Genomic DNA, 22448 nt, shown 5'->3' with positions numbered 1-22448 from the left:
TCAATTTTCCATCCTGCCAAAATGTTCTACCACTAGTTTGCAGTATCATACTTACATTTCTTCTCTTTTCCTCACTTTCCCTCACTTTCCCTCTCATTCTTTTCCCATAAATCTTATATTCTTAACTATGTAGTGACAGATTAAACAGGAAAGTTTCAAATTATATTTTTCCTTTTCATATTTGTGTTTCTTCTTCCTTTTCATAGTTGTCTCACACTGCAGGCTGTTGATTCAAGCATTTAGTTTGGGATGAAARTGAATCTGCATGTCTGAATTTCCTCACTCTGAAAAGATCAGTGGTCTGTCAATAGCATATTTTGAAACAGTTCTCTATTGATCCATGTTATAAGGCAGTCTTCATTCAAGGAACTACATTATGAAATAATTTCCCCCCAAAAAATATTTTAAAAGAGAACAGTCACAAATACACTTCCACAGTTAATTCTCTGTTATCAGACATTTGTAAGAATACCTCCTAAAGTGAGCCTTTTAGAGGATTTAAACAAATTTAAATCTGAATCACTGATTAAATAAATATGTAAGTGTGAATTCAGCTGGCAGAGAACATTCTAGCAATGCCCCAGCATAGATGAAAGAGCATAGGAAGTAAACATTGWCACTTCGGTTCTCATGCACCACTACCTGGTAGAATTCTTAGCACTCTGAGTTAGCTGAATTGAGGCACAGTTTACATGGAGAATGTATTCATATATGCTCTTTAGAAAACTGCCTAATTTATAACACACAAACTGAGAAGACAAATCAAAAACCAAAATCCTTGCCCAAGGAGTAAGGTGGCATATTTTTTCCCTTCACTGCTCAAAGTCAAAAATTATTTTTGAGATAAGAGAACCAAACCAAGCTCTATGTATTCTGTATCCTAACAATCACCTAAGATTGGCAAGATATAWAATACACTTTTTGCTTGACCTAGAAATAACTAAATGCCTATAAATACCATGGAAGGAAAAGCTGTTCTAAACAAAGTCAGCTGATTTCCTTTTGAAATTTGYTCAAAATACTTAGCTTAACAAATATGTCTAAAATCAATACAAAACAGAACAATGTGTTTACTTCTAAAACAACAGACATAGATTTACAATCCTCCAAAAACAGAAAAAAAATTAATTACATCAGTCTTGTCCTTTACAGACAAAATAAAATGCATACAAATACAAATTCACAAGTATATAGTGCATGTGTTTACTAGACTGAAGAACCTCTGTTCTCAGATRTCTTATTTCCCATAGATTCTCACAGACTCCACAGACAGTTTGATATTMATTTTYATTAATTTTCTGTTTTACTAATTARAGGGGGACAACTTCATCCAGGCTTTATTTGAATTTTGGGTAYCACAAATTTGCAAGAATGATTCAACTTGTGATGCAACTGAGAATTACCGTAGGAGAAATGAATATCTTATTATGGCTAGGAAATTTTGACAGAAAATTCAAATATCAGAAAGTCTTTGATATATTATAACATCTCCAAACAAAGGAATTTTGACTGAGAAAAAMCTCAGAATTTATTTGAAACTCTTTCTGGATTTTATTTAAATACTGAAGAAAATATGAAATAGCTAAAATATTCTGCCTTTGGACACCTATGTAATTAATAGACAGGGAAGATATCCCTTTTCTTATAACCACTCATGCTAAATACCGTGAAGGACTTAAACAACAGTAGAATGTATAGTCAAACCTTTGAATTTGTGGATGAGTATGAAAGGTGTCATTTTTTGATGTATTACATTTTTCTCAATGAATTCATTTTCCATCAGTGGTATTGCCACAAAAATATGTCTTAGTTACTAATACCCAGTTCCAAAAAAAACATATGTTAGGGGATGAGATAAAGTCAAAAACTAGTCTTCTTCATCTATAGGTAGTCAGCAGTGCCTGGTAACAGTTCAARTTCAGAGTCACTTCTCCACAAAAATTCCACTCGGCAACTTCTCTAGATGTTACATACTGTTTGGCATATAAGCTTCTTTTAAAATAGTTATTACTCTTTTCTTCTCTTTTCCCCAGAGGAACAGTCTATCAGTCTTCTATTCTAGGCCAGCAGAAATCTGAAACAAGACTACACAGCAATATTAAGTAGATGGTGCCAAAGAAAGCCCAGAGCAAAGTGATTACACATTTAAGAAATAGCTGTGACCATCCTTTTAAAACATAAACAAAGGAAGTCTGGAAATGCCCTTAGTKACATGAGTTCAAAAACATCTGGCAGACATTTTGGGCATATTCCTAAGGTGAGGTTGATGAAGATACCATCAGAAGATAGGAATGTTTATTATTTGAGTAATTCTTCAAATTAACTGATTTTTGCTTCAGTCATTAAAAGTATGTAAAAGACACAGAGTTTTCTCACCCCTAATCTCTTTRCTCTCATAATTGCCAAAAGTTGTCTCAATCCCTTCAGCCCTTCAATGAGTCAATAATGAAAATGTGGGGCCAGTCAGTGCAGAATGGTTTATCTCTCTTGTTCCCCCTGTCACACTTTTCCTCTGTCTACTGTGGGTCCTTCATGGACTGCAAGTTAAATATCTGCTTCAGTGCCTGGAAAACCCTCTTCCTCCTCCTCTTTTTGGTGAATGTGGTATTCCCTCTGCTGTTTCTCACGCTYTGAGTTCTCTCTGCCTGCTTGGAATTTTTTTCCCATTCTTAAATATGTTTTCCTACAGACACCAGAAGCTTCACTGATGGGCTCAGCTGTGTTCTGTGGTGGGTCTTCTGGAATCATCTGGAATAATCTGACTGGAGCCAAGACTGATCCCTGGGGGATAYCACCAGTGTCCCCTWGCCTGSCTGGCGATGCTGTGCCYRATGCACCCCAGGACAGGGCTGGCCCTCCTGGCTGCCAGGGCACTGCTGACTCATGTTCAACTTGGCATCAACCAGGACTCCCAGGTCCCTTTCTGTTGCAGTGTTTTCYACCTTGTTGTTTCCCAGTCTGTACCTGCATCCCGGGTTTCTCCATTCCAGGTGCAGAATCCRACACTTTCCCTKGYTGAACTTCATWYGGTTGGTGAGTGCCCAGCCCTCTAACTTGTTCAGGGTTAGCTGCAGGGCCTTCCTGCTTTTCAGGGRGTCAACAGCTCCTCCCAGCTTTGTATCACCTGTGAACTTGCTCAGTATCCCTTCCAGTCCTGTGTCCCCTTTATGAAGATGTTGAAGAGYGCAGGGCYRAGGACRGAGCTCTGTGGAACCCCACCAGTGACAGGTCCCCACTCTGATGTCACCCCRTTCCCTGTAACMCTTTGTGCCYGATCCATRAGCCAGYTGCTCACYCAYCACATGAAGTGTTTATCCAGCTGTGTGCTGGACATTTTGTCCAGAAGGATCCTATGAGAGACAAAGAGCCTTACTGAAATCCARAAAGATAACATTAGCTTGCTTCTCTTGACCAACTAGATGGGTTAAGTTCTAGGTCACCATTTTTTATCACAAGCCTTTTTTATAAGAAGTTTAAGATATAAGTTGAAGGTAAGGGAGATTCCTCTTATTCCCTTCTTTTTTTTCATATTTTTAATTTCTTTGTCATATTCACTAAGTAATACCTTGTTTGAAAGTACTYTGTAGTCTTTTAGAAAAACTAGTAAAATATTTCATTTCCCTTGCTCCTTAATGATCAGTAAAATAATTCAAAATACCACAGCTTGGTAGAATATCTTTTAATCCTTTCCAAGGCAAACCACAAGATGTAATTATTCTCTTAGCATTACAAGTGTCTGATTGATAGCAGTCTCACATCTCTAGATGCCTGTAATTATCYACAGTAATTTGTTAGCTCATTTGATTAATTCAGAGAGACTGTATGTCTCATACAGAGATATATGTAATGGTATGGCCCTCTTACCTCACACAGTATACTAATTGCAAAATTTTGGGTTGTGTAACAGTATAAAAAATCAGTGRAGAGATTAACACTCCCAGCCCAAAGACAGAATAATTACTCTTACAAATTAACTAGCCCTGTCTCCCATGAGTAAAGAATCTGTCTAATTAATGGTCAGTTCATGCATAAAAAAATAGTATCAGCTATTCAACCATTATTTGAAGATGTTTGCAGTAACTGGTATAGTTTATCTGAATTTTAAATGCAAAATATTGTCAGTGAGACTGTAAAATATATTGAGCATATCATTTAATAAATACAATTTATGAAAATTACAGTCAGAAGCATAATTGATTGTAAGACAGAACAGAGAATGTATTAGAAACTTCAATCATAGGCATCACATATTACATATTTCTTACTGAAACATTAGATTTTTAATTAATAAAATGTTCCAATTAGATAATTTAAGAGTATGTGCAAGAAAACTTAGCAATGTAACTGCATATAAATGCAGTTATATATTCTGTAATCAGTACTGAATTTTTGAAAAATTAGATCCAGATACATAAAAGATATTAGAGGTTTAGTTACACACAGTACAATTCGGACAGAATTGAAATACCAAGCTACAAACTGTTTTTCAGAGTTCTGTGCTTAGATATTTATCTATCAAGTAAAGTAGATTTCCACTAATTTGGGGAAGCTAGTCATTGCTGTGGTGATGATTTTATCCTTGCTTATTTGATAAACCARTTGTTAGAAAGCTGCATAAACTATTCAAGTTTTTGTGGTTTTTTTTTTCATATTTCCAGCCACTTTTCATTTTCCCGCCAAGCAAATAGTCTTAAAAGAAGTCTAGAGAATCTGCTGTGGGCCAATCAGCGTTTAATTAGTTAATACAGGAATGTAAAAAWTGGGCGAGCTCTGCTTAAAGCAGGTGGTTAGGCATCTACTTTTAAGAGAATTGTGCTAGTCAAATTAAATTCCATGTCTTACATTTCAGGTGCTCTAACCTGTATAAAAGCAGAAGGTGGTAATATATCAATCTGTATTTCATATTTAGCTGTGATCCAAATCTGTAATGTTCAACTCCAACAGCAAGTTTTACTTGGTCAGATAAGTAGTGCCCATCTGTTTCCTATTCCTGAGAATATGTCACACTTTGTTTAGTAATGTAGAGATGTCCCCATCAAAAATTAAAGAGACAATTTTCTTTCTCTTGGGTTTTTTTTTTTTTTTTTTTTTTTTTTTTTTTTTTTTTTTAGGAGAAAAAATGAAAGAATATTCAATTGCTAGTATTATTAAGAACCCTTTGTTTCACTTTATGGAGACATTAGAAAGAGAAAATATAATTTTTCATATGACTTGATTCATGTCACAAGAATGGTACATAAGCACACAAGCAGATACCAATATAGAAATTGTTAATTTCTATAATTAAAATATAAAATTCAATTGCAGCTAGGTATCTAGGAAACATGTAAAGAAAAATAAAAATTCTCTTCTTCTACTAGAGTTACCTAGTAATACAAAGTAGTTAGTTTTAATCATGTCACTCAAAACAGGTTAAACCCCTTAAATAATTTTTGTGCCAATATAATGATTACCATTATCTCTGATCTTTTCTCAGGTATGTTGTAAACTTACTCTTGCAGCTGTTAGAAATATGATTAACAGATCTATGTTAACACTGAGCTATGATGTTTGCTTGTGACAAAACGTTTGAGCATTTCCTAGTGAGGAGGAAGACTGTCTCAATGACCTTTTAATTTGTTAATAGCTCAGCTAAGGATAAACAATCATTAAATACCTGCCATAAACTTCAAATTAAAACTGAAATCAGCATTTTCAAATAAAAAAAAAGTAGAAAAATGTGGCTTGTTGGAAAAATGGATAAACACCTCCTAAAAAAAAAAAAAAAAAAAAAAAAAAAAAAAAAAAAAAAAAAAAAAAAAAAAAAAAAAAAGGAAATAAAGCACAAAGGCAGAAAAGACCTGTTATTAACCCAAATAACTTCCAAAGTGAAAAATTAATTACAAAGACATCCAGACTGGGAAATGTTTACAAATGTTTCTCCAAGTCCAGTGAAATACATACCAGTGTGTCACATGAAACTTGAGGGGAAGCATATTTTGCATTAATATTTATTCAACTGGTTTATGTTGCTAAATATTCATTGGCTAATTCTTAAAAATTCTTTTCCTTTGAGTAAATAGTCCTAAAATTTAGTTAAATTAAACATTTCTGACAGTGAGAAAAATAGGCTGTTTGCTGGTATTCAAAAGATACAGAAGTGAATTTATGTCCACACTACCAAGAAAAACATGGGATAACTATTGAGGCCARCTAGGGAAACATTCACACTGATACTTTCCACCTGATTACTCTCCAAAACAGGTGTCTGCCATTCAGGGATTTTTCTCTGACCTACATTATTTTCCAGATTGGGCTTAGAACTACATTTCACAGAGCAAAAGTATTTCAGGCATTATTCTAGCAATTTTAAATTATGAACAGCAGAGTTTCAGGGTCTGGAAGAGTCCCTTTACTCTGTCTAATTTACTGGAATTTCTTCAAGTGATCTTGCTTCTTTAGCTAGGAAAATCCTGTGACATGCACCAAAGTCATGAGAAGTTAGCCTGCACCCTGAAAGTGCTAAGAGTCACACAAAATTCTTGCATTCTGTTTAATTTAAAAGGCAGTCTTTTTTTACTGGGGGCTCAAATATCAAAGAAATTTTTAGATGGTTCTCTAGCTACTAGATTTCTGTGTGCAAATATAAGCTCTTTCTCAACACAGATCCTAGAAAAATATATAAAACCACTCTTGAAGAAGTATTATTATTATTGAATATCATTGAAGAAACTACACAAATATCAGGGTAAAATTAGAAGTGCTCCATTAGCTAAATTTACTTTGAATCACAGATACCTTTTTTCTCTTTGGAATTCAGTTGCAAGTGAAGACAGTAAGTGTAAAAATGAGATATGTCACCAAAGAAGAGAACCAAGTTAAAGAGAGGCAATACTATAGCTAGGCTGCATCATACTGGATGTCTATGTCAGTAAAAGTATTATGAAAAAGGAGAATGGTACATTTGAAAAAYAGCAATTCAAGCACCTACAAAGTAATTTCTTACTGTTGGACCATATATTTTTTCATGTATATACATTTATGAATTAACTTCTTTATACTGCTGTACACCAGTAGCAGTATCAAAATCTGTTTTGGTTTTCAATTGAGCTCTTTTCTTTTTCCCTAAAGAAATACAGATATCCAAAGTGTGACAACACATGGCTTAAAGATGCACTGTTGGTAATGATTTCCCTAGAGGTAATATTATCTAGTAAAAAAAAGATAAACCAAACTATCTATCACATTCTACTGGGCAGAGGTCAGTGCAACATCTGCCCTGTCTATTTTCAAATTGCTTCTGAATTCATGAGCAGTATTCTTCTGTCCCAAAAGTTGTTCGAGCATRAAACTGCAGTACCAATGAATTGAATCTTCTATTTTTTAATTTTTTTTTTAAACTGATATTGTGGCAAATTGCTTTTCAGCTGCAAAGGCAGCTTATTTCAAGTTTTTTTTTTTTTTTCTATCACTGTTAAGAATGAATAAAGTGGCCAGACACTGAGTACATTACAGTGACCTTGCTACTAGAAGTCAGCAATAATGAACAATTTATGAAGTATGATACCTATGCTCTAGTATCAAAAGAAATATTATCCAATGGATTTTTCAATTTGTACAGCAGGTTTTTTTGCTCCTTTTTCAGTTTTACTTTGCTGGTGGCACTAGCTTTTGAAGCCACCCTCACTTTTAATCCTCTTTATAGCAGGGATCAACTAGTACTCAGCTTGCCTGTCTATTGCATTCCATTCCTGTAAGAGAACCTCTAAGAAACATTAAGAACTCTGGACTCAGCAGAAGTTCCTGTCTGCAAATTTGCAGGCTGCAACAAACTAAGTACCTATCTGAGTTTCATTTTTGCAGACACTGAAAGAAATTTTGTGTAACTGGAACCRGAACAGAAGCTTGCTACTATAATGAATTTTATTTGATCGCTTGTTCCATTGRTAACTTGTTACTTGGTGATTTTGGTCCTTTTTTTCTTACATTCTTTACTAACCTCCTAAGTGAGTTTGGAGACTGAACCAGTTGCTGATCATACCATGTTAGAATTTGCAAATATATAGAGAGAGGGGAAAARAGAGAAAATCTCTGTGACTATTGGGTGGTGTGAGAAAACTTTGTGTGTAAGAGCTAACGATACTGTGCTACTTTGAAAGGCATCATTCTTTTCAGCACATATCCAAAGGACCATAATAGCTATGAAGAAAATCAACTCTATCATGGACRAAAACAGAAAATATGATCCATATTCTATCATATACTATTATAATTGTTATCATGTATCATATTTGATACTSTGACTGAGTACTTGTAAAGCCCCAAAAACCTTGCTCGACCAGACTTTTAAAAGGGCTTATGGGTGTTCATGTACTCTGAGTWAGACACATGGGAGAAATACCTTAAAGATATTCTCAAGARGTCAAAACAACAGAAGGAACTTCACTGACAATTTCAGACAATCAGAGGATTTGGGCAAAAGGTTTATAGCAGCATTCAATCAATATAAACCACAAAGCATTCCAAAGCATTAACTTAGCCCATTCAACTTAATAAACTCCAGGCCCATTTGATTTTAACTTACTCAAAAATTCCAAGAAGAGAGAATTAGAGGAAGAAAGAGAGGGAAGGACAGAAAAGATATAGAAAAGGGCGCATACAGCTACCAGCTCGTGGGCTCCAGCAGTGATCAGCAGATAGAAATTCCAAGAGGAGGTAGTGTGAGACATGCTTGCCTTGTGCTCAGCTTTAAATATCCCTTCRCCTTCCAGGGCCCAAACCTCAGGTAGGACTTCTGGTCATTTGGGCACTCAGGACCTGGGCTGGGGGCTTCAGGAGCAAGTGTGAAAACCAGTGAGTGAAAAATTTTGGAGCCAAGGCATTCAAAGTACATTGGTTTTATAGCTTTTATTTCTCCTTTGCTAGCAACTATAGGGATATTCTGCTGTCAGTGGCATGGTGTAAGGAATGTTACACATTAGAGATGAATAGAAAACTAAATTCTATTGCTGCTATATTCAGCTGGTTTGTGATTAAATAGAATCAGATGGTAATGAATTTATATTTTAAGGTAAAAAGGGCTAGCTTTATGAATCAAAGTTTTTCGATAAGCAGTAATAATGAAATAAAAGTCTAAAGTTTTATGTTATTTAAACTAAGCTTCACTTGCCCTTTACATTTTTTCTCTATACTCTTTATTTTCCTATCAGGGAAATTTTACTTCCTTTTCCATAGTTCTGGTGCAATGACTGAAGAAGTGCTAGGGACACCCAAGTCCTCAAAGGCAGATGGGGCTGTTTTTCCAAAYGCTGGAAGAAATAGTGTTCTTCTGCAAAGATTCACAGATGAAAARCAGATGTACATGGATGTACAAATAAGGGAAAAAAGCTCACTGCAGTCTGCACCAGTCTCTACACAGAGTCTAATGGTAATCACTACACTTTACCATAACAGTAAGATAGGAAGAAATCCAACTATACCTATGAAGTTGTTCCTTCCTCATTTTGTAAAATCATGCTGTTACCAAAATATAATGTATGTATATGTATGTATTACAGATTTCAGTCACCTTATGTTGAGACTTCACAACTTCTCCATATTTCACATCTTACTCCACAGTATGTCTGCCTCTAGAATATACATCTTTTTGTGACATTTTACACTGATGGTGTGAGAATTGAAGCACTCGTTTTCTCACCCTGAGAAATGGAGCCATACACAAGTATATTTAAATGAAGTGTATTGTTTGAAATATCAAAGAATGAAGTCTTAGGAGAATTTGTGTTGAAACAATTACTTCCATGACAACAAGTTCGTCATAAGATTTTAAGCAGGACTGTTGGTACCACCTATTATTAAGATTGGCTAGTGGTTCATATTTTCAGTTGATTATAACTTTGTTTAGGTTCAACAGACGGAACTCACATTTTCCATGCTGAGTAAACAAGCCAGGATGGAATAATTTGCCCTTTTTTTGTCATTTCTGCCATAAATATACAATCAGATCTGCTTTCATCACAAGATGGCAAACCCACACATTTTACATTTGAAATRTAGAGTTAACTTTAAGTGCCGGCTACCTGAAAATTTCATCCATCAATGGATGCTAATACTCAATCTATACTCCTTGACTACTAGRGTAACTAGAGTATAGTAATAGGAGTTGTAACATTAATCTTATGCTCCAGATAATTTTCTTTAACAGAAGTATATTATTCCATTAATATATTTCAGAATTCCAAGGAAAGCAGAAATTATGCATTCTCTTCTGYTCAGATGCTATTACATACCTATCTGAACCAACAGAGAGGCTTTCCAGAATGGAGTCAAATAAGAATCAAATGTCACTGTTGAATGGGATGGAGGGAGTGGAACAATGTCAGCAACAGTTATTTATGTCTACATACAGTAAATTATGACAGGTAAAATATTTTAAGACAAAGTGATACAAAACTATACATGACCTCTATGATTTCTTTTCTTTTCAACTTCTTCTGGCAGTATAACTTAGGAAAATAAAATCTTTGTATTTTTATTAAAAAACAAGGTTAGAGGTGATATGTGTACCTTCATTTCATGTTTGCATTCTGTTTCCAAGGGAGGTTTAGAGGGTTTTTATTTATACAAGGCATGATGTACTTTAGATGAATTATATTCTTTTTGTAGTCGTTGCTTACTTTAATTTCTATTTGATTTCCCYTAGGCAGAACTTTGTTTGTAAATATTTATCTGAATTTTAAGCAATATTCTAATACAGCTTTCAAAAAATTCTTTGTCACTCTTTTAATATCTTGCTCATAGTTAGAATACTCTTTCTCAAACAGTTGCGGTATATGTAATCCTGAAATCTGCTTTAATCCCTGAAAGAAGCTTGTTGGAGCTTATCAGTGTGGATTTGGAAGAGATGTATAACCAACTCTACACATGATTAGAATCTGGATCTGTAGACTTGCTAAACCACCTGACTCCTCTGTCTTCAGCAAAAAGCATTTTAGCACTGTGGCAGAAGATGCAGCATCAGGGCCTTATATAGAAAAACTTAAATCCTTCTACTTTCTGAAAAAATTATCATTKTCTTCATACTTACATATATGCTCCRTGTTCCTGCTGTGATATTCTGCTTTTTTGTCAGTAAATTGTCATAATCACTCACAGGTTGCAGAGATACGGACCTTTAAAACAGAGGTCACAGTGYGATTAAAGTAATCTGACATTGAGATCTGACAGCATCTCAAAGTGCTGTCAATACTGAACTATAATCAATGCTTTTAAATAGAATATCAAAATAATTCCATAGTTTAACAGAAAATCTAGAAAATATTTTCATTCTTAACCTCTTTGTTTTGTTGTGCAAACYCCAGAATAAATGTGAGATTTATAAGATTCTCTCTGTAACTACTTGATAGAAGAATTTTYTTTTTTTCTGTGCTTCTGGCATTCAGATTGATTCAAACTTGCATACGACATTATCTCAAATAATGTTAAAATGCAAGWAAAAGGGGAAACAATTGTTACACTATTGCTGGCTTTGCAGGCACAAAAAAAATTCTACAGACATGCCTTTTGTAAGCAATTAGTTTTAGCTAATTGATATCAGAAAGGCTTCCTCCACAAAGAATAAGTACATATAAATTATGTATAATTATTCTATAATAGGTGTGCCATGTCTAGATGAAGTCCAGGTTCAGTCTGTAAATCACTGTATGTGCAGAAAATATTTTTCATGAATGCTTTGCAATCCCTAGTAATRCAATTAACTAATTACTGGGAGCAATTACTTAGAGATGTAAATATGTACTACTTTGTGAAGTTAGTTTACCCTTATAAATATTAAATCACGTAAACAGAGTTCTRTCTTCAGGCTAACTTCAATACATTAAAAGAAAATTCAGAACAAATTTAGAGACCTCTTGTGCTGTTTCATTGCTTTTAGATATTTTAGGCCCTAGTATAGAATATTTTTATTATAGGGTGAACAGTGGTAGAGCTAAAAATATGCTAATATTCAYGACTTGTATTATGTATTTTGTAAATTTGTTTTGATATTTTGTTCCAATAACTTTCACTGAAACATTCTTAGCTACAATCACAACTGACTTAAAACCCACAATATGYTGAGCAAAACCACTCAATGCTATGTGAAGCCACATTTTCTCTTTACATATTTTCATAGTGTGTTTTTTTATCATTAGAGTGAATTGAATACATTAGAATTGTATAACACAATAGTAGAAAATCTTAGGGTTAAAGTTATKGAACTGGAAAAAGATTGGTTACTCTTAAAAGCTGGATAGCAAATGTTTTCTATTTCACAATGATGAGTGTTAGGAAAGATGGAGAGATTTCAGTCAGGGARGAAGTTAAAGCAGAATTGGATTCTTCTAACAAAGATATAATAAAAAAAAATATTTAAAATAACCCAAACAAAACAAAACCATTTCTATAAATTCAAGAAGGTATTAATTAGTGGATAAGAACACCCTAATGCATAGGCCCAACATTTGAGAAACAGCTGAATTCTTTACTTTGATACAGAGACTTTGGACGACCTTTTAGAGTACACGGTTAAAATGATATAGTCATCTGGAACTTAAAAAATTGCGTGTGATCCTTCATTATTTACTATAAAATACAGGTTCTTTTGGCAAAACAGCAACAATAATAATTGACAAATGCAGTAAAGCACAGATGTAATTTAAACCCACATTAAAAATATCCACTGATTCACCAAAGTACTTATGAACACTCTGTTCCTTGGCCCGTCAGTATTTTGTCCATGATCTTGACCAAGATATCTAATTTTTTAAACTCCACTTTGAAGATGTAAAACATTAAGTCAAAATATATCTAGGCATTTAATATTTTATGTATTCATTGATATATGGGAGATGCACAGAAGCAGATCTGACAGGAACAGTTTATTTGAGTAATATGGATAAAATTTATGTTTTAAATATGCTTTATGTCTAATCTGCTTAGAAAATTTTAGAGTGGACATAACAGAACTATTGGAAAAAGTATTTTTRGTAGGGAGGTATTATTTGTTAATGAGTCTGTGAATTTAAAAGAACTCTGTAATGGTACTTTCCATGTGGAAACCCCCTTCATCCTCCTAAAAGAAACCCTACTAAAACAAAATCCMAAACAAAACCCAACTATTAAAACCMCAATGACTATCTTTACTTTTTGGATGAGTTGTGAKCTGCCATGCATAGTACCTGGAAATGTAGAACCAAGTTGTTTTATATTTTATAGGGCATTCTAAGTCTAATGTAATCTCTGGAAATCTGTTGAATTTCATTACTCTTTTACTTCTCTCTTCTTTCTGAAGTTCACGCATTCAAATTTTCTGCCTAAATCAACTGAACACTGGTATTTGCAGTTCCCTATCCGAGTCTCTAAAGGAAAAACTATTACAGCTACAGAGACTCCACTGTAAAGTATTCATTTATTTTTATTTGCACCTCATGCACAGTGTAAACTAGAAGCTCCACTTTTTAAATGCCTTTTGCATACATCTGATGTAACATTTATGGTTTATGTAATCAAATGCCATTATMTGTAATGAAAACAAAAATCTGCTGTCAGATCTAAGTAACAACACTCCACAAAATATCACTTAAATATAATGCCAAACAAAAGGACACTGAAAAGCAGAATTAACCTTGGAAAGTGTGGTTATCAGTCAGTAATAAGATGGACTAATAGATTGGAGGATTTCCAGGGTTTCCAAATTTCCTGTCTCTTTCAGGTTCTTGAAACTGAATGAGCAGAGTGTGGATGTATTTGGCCTATGATATATCCTAGGGATTAAGATTGCATACCCCCTGAAAGTGATTTTCTGAATTACTGTTTATTTAGACCCAAAGAGTAGCTGAGTTCACACAGCTTTATTGAATGGACAATCCATTCTACATTTCTCTAAGGGGCTGAAGGAATGAACATACAGGATGAAAATAGGAACTCTCCTAAAGCATAGCAAAGAGTTTCTGGGAAACTGAAATATTAGTATACTAATTTACTAGCTTGATTCAAATTTTAAAATGCTGCAGTAGCTTAAAAACAGGTGAAATTCACTGCACTCCTGCAGCAATAATTCATGATATGTGACTTAGCATTTTAAATATGTTCCAACTTTAAGTATAAGCCAAATTTAAGTATATACAAACAAATGTGTTATGAAACTGCTCCCTATGAGGACTTTGCAAGATGTCTCTACAATGCTCTTRTCAGTGATTGCTTCACCTGCTATTCCTTTCTGGGCAAGTGGCTGAGTTTACCAAAAAGCAAAATCTTAGTAAATGGAGAAAAAACATATGACACATATGTAATAATACTGACATAGATATTCAGCCACATCTGCAAAAAATGTTTCAGTTACATTCCAGTATTTCTTCCCTGCTTTCCAGTACTACAACTTAAATGTCCCACTTGGATAATGACAGCATACATTTATTTTTCTTTGTTACTCTTACTGCTACTGATATTATTTCCTACCTCTAAGATGTATAATAGAGTATTAGTATTACTTACAAGGGAGGTGAAAGAGAGAGTTAAATATTTTCTCCTCTGRGTCTGATGCAAATGATTCATTTGATTCTGTACAAATTTGTCTTGTCCTTTATTAATGCATACTGCTTTATTCTTCATGTGAATTTTACATCCAATACTATGTCATCATATTCCCTTAGGTGGTTATTTTTTTACKTCTCCCATTCCTGATTTTACACACTTTCTAGCTCTAGTTTTTGAATGCTTTTCTAGGGGAAGGATTGTGTTGTATTGCCACCATTCACTTTGCAAGTTCTGTTTTCTGCTTTATTGGGCATTCATCATGTCAAAAAGGGCATAGTACATAGAAAAGTTGAAAGTTTTACTTCAATTTTTGCCTTCCATACCACTTTATGACTTTTTCTCTACCTTTCCTCATGATCTACTAATACAGAGGCATACTAYTTAATGAAGGCACCTCAAAAAGAGTGCTCACCTGTATATTCAGTATAAGGCAGGTACTTAATTTCCTTTCTGAAACAATCATCATTATCTATAACAGAAAAAAAAGAAATAATTAGTTTTGAAATATGTGCTATCAAATTAGAATTACCTGTATTACAGCTTTGAATGTAAAAATCAGTATTATTGCTTCCTTTTAGGTTTGTATTGATTAGAAACATTACACCTGAAAAAAAGTGTCATTTTTTAACATCTGTTCCATTTAACAATGGAACAATTAAAAACATTTAGAAGAGAAGTAGAAGATTAGCTGTATTCATAAGAAGAAGTAAACATTAACCTATCTATAATGAAAAGAAATTTGGTCTTGTATATGACTACACTACAAAAAAAAAAAAACCTACCACTATCAATATTGGACCCATAGAACTCATCAGAGGTGGTAAAAATCAAGTGATTTCTCTGCAACTCAAAACYATATTGACCTGAATTTTTCTGCTGATGTAATTTATTCTCTTTTGTTTTGCCTGCTAGATCCAAATGCTTGTTGCTATGTGTAGCCCTAGAGCCAAAAAGAATGCACAGCTCATGTAATGCAGTAAGTGCTATCTCCAGTCAGGAAGTTCCTCCTGTGATATTTAAGTGCCAAAAAAAGATGATCTGCAAAGTGAAGACAAGTACATAGAATTCCTGAGTATCTGAAACTGCCAACAAGACAAATTGTTTTTATAGTAAGTGCCTAAGAAACGCATTAGTACTGCTTCCACTTGGAAGCCATAATGAATGCAACATAAGAGCAAAACAGCACAATCTGTTTGTAGAGCAAGCCCATGGCAGACAATGACACTGTTGGCACATGCAGCATAGAGGAGAAAATGGAGAGAAGTTGTCCTGGGTGTGGAGATAACTAATTCAGTACTATTAATGTGAGCTGCATCTGTGGCTTGGTTTRGTTTTACAAATAGACACACACAGAGGCATCCAATCCTGCAAACTGCGCAGCAGGAGCCCAAGACTATATTCTACTGAGCTTCTACCCTTTTCCTTMTGCAACATATTTTCAAATTAATTAATGTCAGCATGCAACAAATACATTCAGCTTCACTGGATAAATATCTTTGCTTGATTTATGTCTCTGGTAATGAGTTCAGTCCACAAATGAATGATGCTAAACAATGAGAAAACATCCTCTTTGCCTTTATCTTATGTTCCATCTAGCCTTCACAGTGATTTTATCYATGAATTATCATTCACAGTATTCCTGATATGCAACAGTTAATTAAAAGTGAAAATTGAAGGCATTATTTTTTAGATAGCTTCCAATTATATTCAGTTTTACCTGTCTGAAAAAAGCCCGTAGTTGAAGTGCTCTCTATTTGTTCATGTATCTTTTTGCAAAGGTCCTAGATCACTTGGATAGATATCTTTTATATAAATTCAATTATCATTGATGCTGCTTCAACTAGTTTTGCTGACAGCTAAAAAGGATGCAAGACACTGTGTGTGTTTATACATCTTMAAAACTAAGAGGGTAAAAAAAAATCTTGTTTCACCCAATAGGTTTTTCTAATTAGAAAAAAAAAATCTGTTGAAGGTTCAGGCCTCTTAGACAGTTTAATTTGTTTGTTTTCTCATTACAAGTTTATGATCCAACAGTTTGTAAAGCATTGGAAATCAGATTGTAGACTTAGCTCCCTATATAACTGCATTTCTGGTGTGAAAAAAATTCAAAATAATTTTGAAGTAATTTTCTTCTAGACTTTTTCCTTTATAATGTGATCGATATTATTAATATGTCCACTAAAATAATGTTTGTTCAAAAATTTTACTTATATTAGCAAATTCAATATTTCTCTGAGCTTAGAGCAAAGCTCTTTTCATTAGATGTAATAATTTTCAAATTATGTAATTTATGCACATTTTCATGGAAAGTATTTCACAATATTCAACAGATGATTCAGAATTTGAGAAAGAATAAAAAGGAAGCAATAGACAGACATTTTCCCTGCTGAACGTTCTCTCAATCCCCGACAGAGACATTAAACAGCACCAGCCCCAACACTGACCCCTGAGGAATCACTCATGACTGGMCTCTGCTTGGACATCAAGCCATTGACTGCAAGTCTTTGAGTGCATCCATCCAGCCAATTCCTTATTCACATATTTGGMCATCTGCCAAATCCAAGTTTCCAGTTTAGAAACAAAGCTGTCATGTGGGACAATGTTACATATTTTGCAAAAGTCCAGACAGATGACATCAGTTGCTCTTCCTATATTCACCAATGCCATAACCAGAAGACCACCACATTTGTCAGGCACAATTTGCCCTTAGTGAAGCCACATTGGCTGCTATAAATCACCTCCTTATTTTACATATGTCTTATCATACTTGCCAGGAGGATCTGCTCCATGATCTTTCCAGGCATGGAAAAGAGACTGACCACCTGCAATTCCCTGAGTCTTTCTTTCATCCTTTTTTAAAACTGGGGGTAAAGTTACCCATTTTCTAGTCTGTGGGAGCTTCAGTTTTGAAGTTCCAGTCAGCTTTGGCACTGGAGTGCCAAAAATTCTCARATATGATGGATATCAGCTTAGCCACTTCATGTGCCTGCTCCCTTGGGACTCATAGATGCATCTCATCCGTTCTCATGGTTTTTTGCACCTTTTAAGTTTCCTTAGGTGGTCTCAGACTTGATCTTCTCCTACAATGGGATATTCTTCATCCTTCCAGTCCCTGACTTCATGTCCTGTGACTCAGGCAGCATGGTTGGGGCATTTGCCATTGAAGACCAAGGCAGCAAAGTCATTGGGTAACTCAGTCTTCTTCATCTCCTGGATAACCAGGTCTTCCATTTCCTTCCAGAGAGGGTCCAYATTTTCCCTAATCTTCCTTTTATTACCAACAACAACATTTTTTAAATCAATGTACTTTGTCATGGCTTCAAAGAAAGGGGATACTCAAAGTGTTATTCATTCTTCAAAATATTGCCATGAGCACTGAAAGATRTAGTCAGTCAAAAATGTGTGCAGGAAGTCTGTCCTGCAATCAGAATGTGTGCAATACTAASTCTTTTATTTTGTTGCATATGTGTTAGGAGGTATTAAACCGGGAGGAAGCACACCAGAATGCACAGGTAGGAATAATTTGCTCACGGATCTTCCTAGTTGTCTTGTCTGCCACCTAGTGTCAAGCTAGCTGATCATGCTGATTCTGTTGGAGGGGTGTAATAATTATTTGTTAGCTGGGGGTTCACATTGCACAAAAACTTGTAAGATTCAATATAAAACAAAATACAAAACAAAAAAAAATACATGGGGCTTTGATCCAACATCTTCTGAAATGGACAGTTAATATTGCAAATGTAAATTTTGAAAGAATAAAAGAGGAAGGGGTTAAAAAAAAAGTAAATATGATTMTTAGGCTAATTTTCAAATGGAAATGGAAATGGAAATTTCAAAATTTAGGTGGTAAAAGGGGGCTTATAAGCATATTATTATCTATCTCAGTAGCATAAATTTAAGGCTGTTGAACGCTCATAAATCTCATTGGCTTCACAGGATTGATGGAGAGCATATCTATTTCAGAACAGGAGAAAATAATGATCTGTGAGAAAGACCTACTTTGGGAGTTTTTATTTAGTGGCTTCTTGTTTTATGTCAGGGCTGATCAAATCTGATTATTTTTAAAGATGCATTTTAAATTATGCACAATGATTAAAATATCTCTTTCCTGTTTGGCTGCAAAAGTGGCAAAGAAGCCTTGGTAGGTCTGGTTCCCAATTCTTGTAACAAGCACACATCTTTAGTAATTATTATATACATAATCTGGTCTCACCTGTTGATTAATTTGGAAGAGTTTTATATGTTGATCAACTCACAGCCTAGGCACTGAGCTCTGCTATGCCTAAGCTTCTGCCACTTTTAAAGCATCTTTGTCTCTTTTATCGTAACACTTCTATCTTCTGACTTCTTTTTGTCCCACTCTAGTCTATAGAAAACTTTATTGAAAACTTGCATTTTGGAAAGTACTAACAGCTGGGAAAGAGCAGCATCTGTTGTTAGAAAATAGCCTGGGGTGTTCAGATGCAATTTCCAAAGGGTTTTCTCTTCCTCTGCAGCAGGCAGCTGCAGAAATTGATCTTGGTCTGATAGAAGGTGCCCAGTACACAAAGCTYGATACATTTCTTCAACCAAAGATAGATGTCCCTTTATTTTCACATGCCAAAAGAGCAACCAACCATCTTCTGGTTTTCATTAAGTCATTCTAGTAAGTTTGTGAAGAGATAAATTGAAAGGTTTTTTGTTGTTTTTTTTGTTTTGTTTTGTTTTGTTTTGTTTTGTTTTGTTTTGTTTTGTGATCTCCAAATAAGCTATCCAAAACTTCATTCAGACTTTTCTGAAAGAATCCTTTTCAAAAGGCTGAGCCTCCATTGGTTGTTTTTGGGTCAGAAGCGCAAACTTCGATTGCACTTCCAATACATACCTCTTATGTTTCCAAACACAGAATCAGCCAACCTCGGGCCTTGGCACCTGTAAGGCTGCTAAGAATAAGAGTATCCCAAGATTAGAATTTCTGATTTCTGAAAACAAAATGTGATTTATTTGCATGCAGAAGGGGTACTCACTCACAAGAAAAAGAAAAACAAAGAATGCATGCTCTCCTGCCTAGCTTGGCATTTCCTTCACATCTAGATGAAGACACAGTTAGCCCTGCTGCCATTTTTGTCTGCTGTTAGACCYATTTTCTTGCTGTGTTTCTCAGCTGTATCTGCCACCTGCTTGACTGATTCAGAGCAGTCACTGACAACTCTCCCATGTCCCATCCTGCAGGACAGATCTGTTACCAGAGGGAGCCTTTTGGTTTGGGTGGTACTTTTAACTGCTATAAAGTGATTAAGTCATAGGGTCAGCTTTCACATCTGTTACGGTGGCTTTTGTGTGCAGATGATTGTCAATCTACTCCTCAGTCAATCCTTATAATGCTTTATGTAGGTATAGATTTTTCACATCATGTGTGAAATGCCATAGGAAAAACAAGTGATGGTATAATAAAATATTGTTTACCATCAATAAATGTCTAATTGCTGTTATAATTAACAACTGATAACAAACTTCCTGAGCTAAAATATTACAAAATTTGTTCTATTTTATTCAAAAGTTTTTCTCAAGAAAGAGCAATACAACATTAATTAGAGTAATTCATTAATCTCAACTGCAGTTAATCAGTGACAATTCAATATTACCAGAAGATAGTTATACACATAGATAAATATAAAAACAAATAAAATAGTTAAACTGCTATGGTGGGAATAAATATCATTTTGAGATTCTCTGAACATAAMACATTGCCTTGCTGACGAGATAAGACACAGATCCAAACAATTTCCCTCTCGAAGGGAATCCCTCTTTTAGGAGATTTTACTGCTATCTGACTTGAATAAAATAACTTAAAATATTCTGTAAAAAGCAGAGGATATAGATATTTGATGTTTAAAAGTGAAGTAACCATAATATTAAATTAGTTCAAAAAGCATCATATTTTACAGTCTTCGTTTTTTTCTTCTTGCTTGACAATTGCAATTGACCAGTAAAAATTGGCACTAAAAAAGTCAAAAGCAAGAGTGAGATAAAGATTAAAAATATTTTTATTGAGTTGAAATGCAGGCAAAGCCATTGTCTCTGTATCTTTAGAATCAGTGTGACTAAACTCTCGACTATKTACTTTATACTAAGAGAGTGACTTTTCCTATCCGAATTATAATATTATATTTTTGAAAATTCTAAAATCAAATTCTTCTCAATGACAAAATAAATTTATCCCCTAATCAATGCATACAGGATATATTTGTTTAGAATTCCCTTCCCCTTCCCCTTCCCCTTCCCCTTCCCCTTCCCCTTCCTCTTCCCTTTCCCTCTTACTATTAATAAAAGGAAATGAATATAAGAAAAGGAAATGCATTAATGTGATTTTAATGATTTGCCTTTAACTCAAGAAAGACAGAAAATTCAAAGATAAGGCTTCCAATTAATCTTTAACTGGTAACATAAAAGCACAGATTTCAAGCCCTAACAACATTGCAATTATGAAGGCACAGGGGGAATGTACTGTGGACATAGTCAAAGTTTTAATCCTAAATATGTCTGGCTCTTGTGAATTTCTCATAGCTTTAAAATTTAACATAATTTCTGTGTGTGTTATAAACATATGTGTTCTTGACCCACTTCAAAAAACAACCACAAGTGAAATACCATTTCCATTAATCATTCAAGAGCTTTGCAAGAAGATTGCATCTCAAGAGATGACTTTTTCACTGAAGTTTACACTATTCAGCTTGGTTTCATTATTTTTTACATATATTGAGCTGCAGATGTTTGTTGTTCAGAGCATTGGTTTTAGAGCTTATTCCATCCTTTCCATCCAAATGCATGCATTGTCACTGAATATCCTGAAGAGAAAAATTAATTTCTATGTAATTATAGTTTTGCCCTGACAACTACAAAAAATTCATTGTGAACTAATACCTTGCAAATGAAATTCTATTTTTGTCCTTTAATCACTATGTAATGAGACTACGAAGGAGATGCTTGTACTGTGTTGAAGTAGTAAATAGACATAACAATAATTTTTCACACTTTTCACCATATTTTTTAATTAATTTTTTAATAGGAATACGTATCCACACTAGTGGATCCACACTAGTCTTGCAAGACTGAAACATAAGTTTATTATATATTTGTAGAAATTACTTTTTCTATTCATAATAAAATGTCACGTTATGTTTCAAATATTCTGTGACTGTTATTGGCACTAATAAGACAGTATCATTTTAAGAAGCAAAGTCAATTAATTCTTTAAATCATATATCTGTATATTAGACACTGAAATTTGGCATTGCTGCACCACAGTTTCTTCGTGGATCTAGCTCTAAAATCGATTGCTCATGAGGAGCATACTTAATTAGTGTTGAGCATTTAAAAATCTGTACTTTCTGTTTACATGGCTGTGCAGTAAAATGTATAAAGCRACTGAAAAATATACATAGCTGAATATTTGTACTCAGCTATAGGAATTTGATCCTTAACACCTCAGTATTTCTCAGACAAGGAAGATATCCTTGATTCTTGAACTGAACAGTAATTTAGGCTTTTTACATAATAGAAAATTAGATAATAATCTAAGCTTGCAAGAGCAGGTGAGGCAGAAAAATTTAAATTCAATATGAAAGATGCAAGTTGTCAAGTATAAGTCTGCACTAGTGTGCTTGAACTAGTGAAGCTCAATGCCTTCAGAAGGGTCTCTGGAATCATAATTATTGCAATATTAGTCGAGTATATTCCATAAGAAGTCCTTTTCAAAATTAGCATTATCTAGCACTGATGATTTTAGCAACTTCCTGTCTGAAGAATACTTTATGATACTTAGTAGTCTGCTAAATGATAACTATTATTCTGCATTTTGATCCAAAATTTCCTTAGGAAATAAAGTGAGGCAAGGTTTTTTTTTGGTTTGGTGGTTT

The 22448-nt window shown here is 34.2% G+C and overlaps 1 long non-coding RNA gene across 3 annotated transcripts in view; it reads right to left on the bottom strand.

The window, feature by feature from the left end:
- Nucleotides 1-1032: 1032 nt before the first annotated feature.
- Nucleotides 1033-22448, bottom strand: part of LOC130580123 (uncharacterized) — a 54483-nt gene continuing 33067 nt past the window's right edge. For all 3 annotated transcript variants that reach the window (XR_008966081.1, XR_008966080.1, XR_008966079.1), the window contains 4 exons: nt 19415-19472; nt 14966-15022; nt 11066-11150; nt 1033-2085 (listed from right to left, as the gene is read on the bottom strand). This is a non-coding gene — a long non-coding RNA (uncharacterized LOC130580123). The remainder of the gene's footprint in view (nt 2086-11065; nt 11151-14965; nt 15023-19414; nt 19473-22448) is intronic.

Source organism: Malurus melanocephalus, unplaced genomic scaffold (assembly GCF_030028575.1).
Source record: "Malurus melanocephalus ecotype Western Australia unplaced genomic scaffold, MMel_1.1 scaffold_314, whole genome shotgun sequence".
Lineage (NCBI taxonomy): Eukaryota > Metazoa > Chordata > Aves > Passeriformes > Maluridae > Malurus > Malurus melanocephalus.
This window is presented reverse-complemented; position numbering and strand designations above follow the sequence as displayed.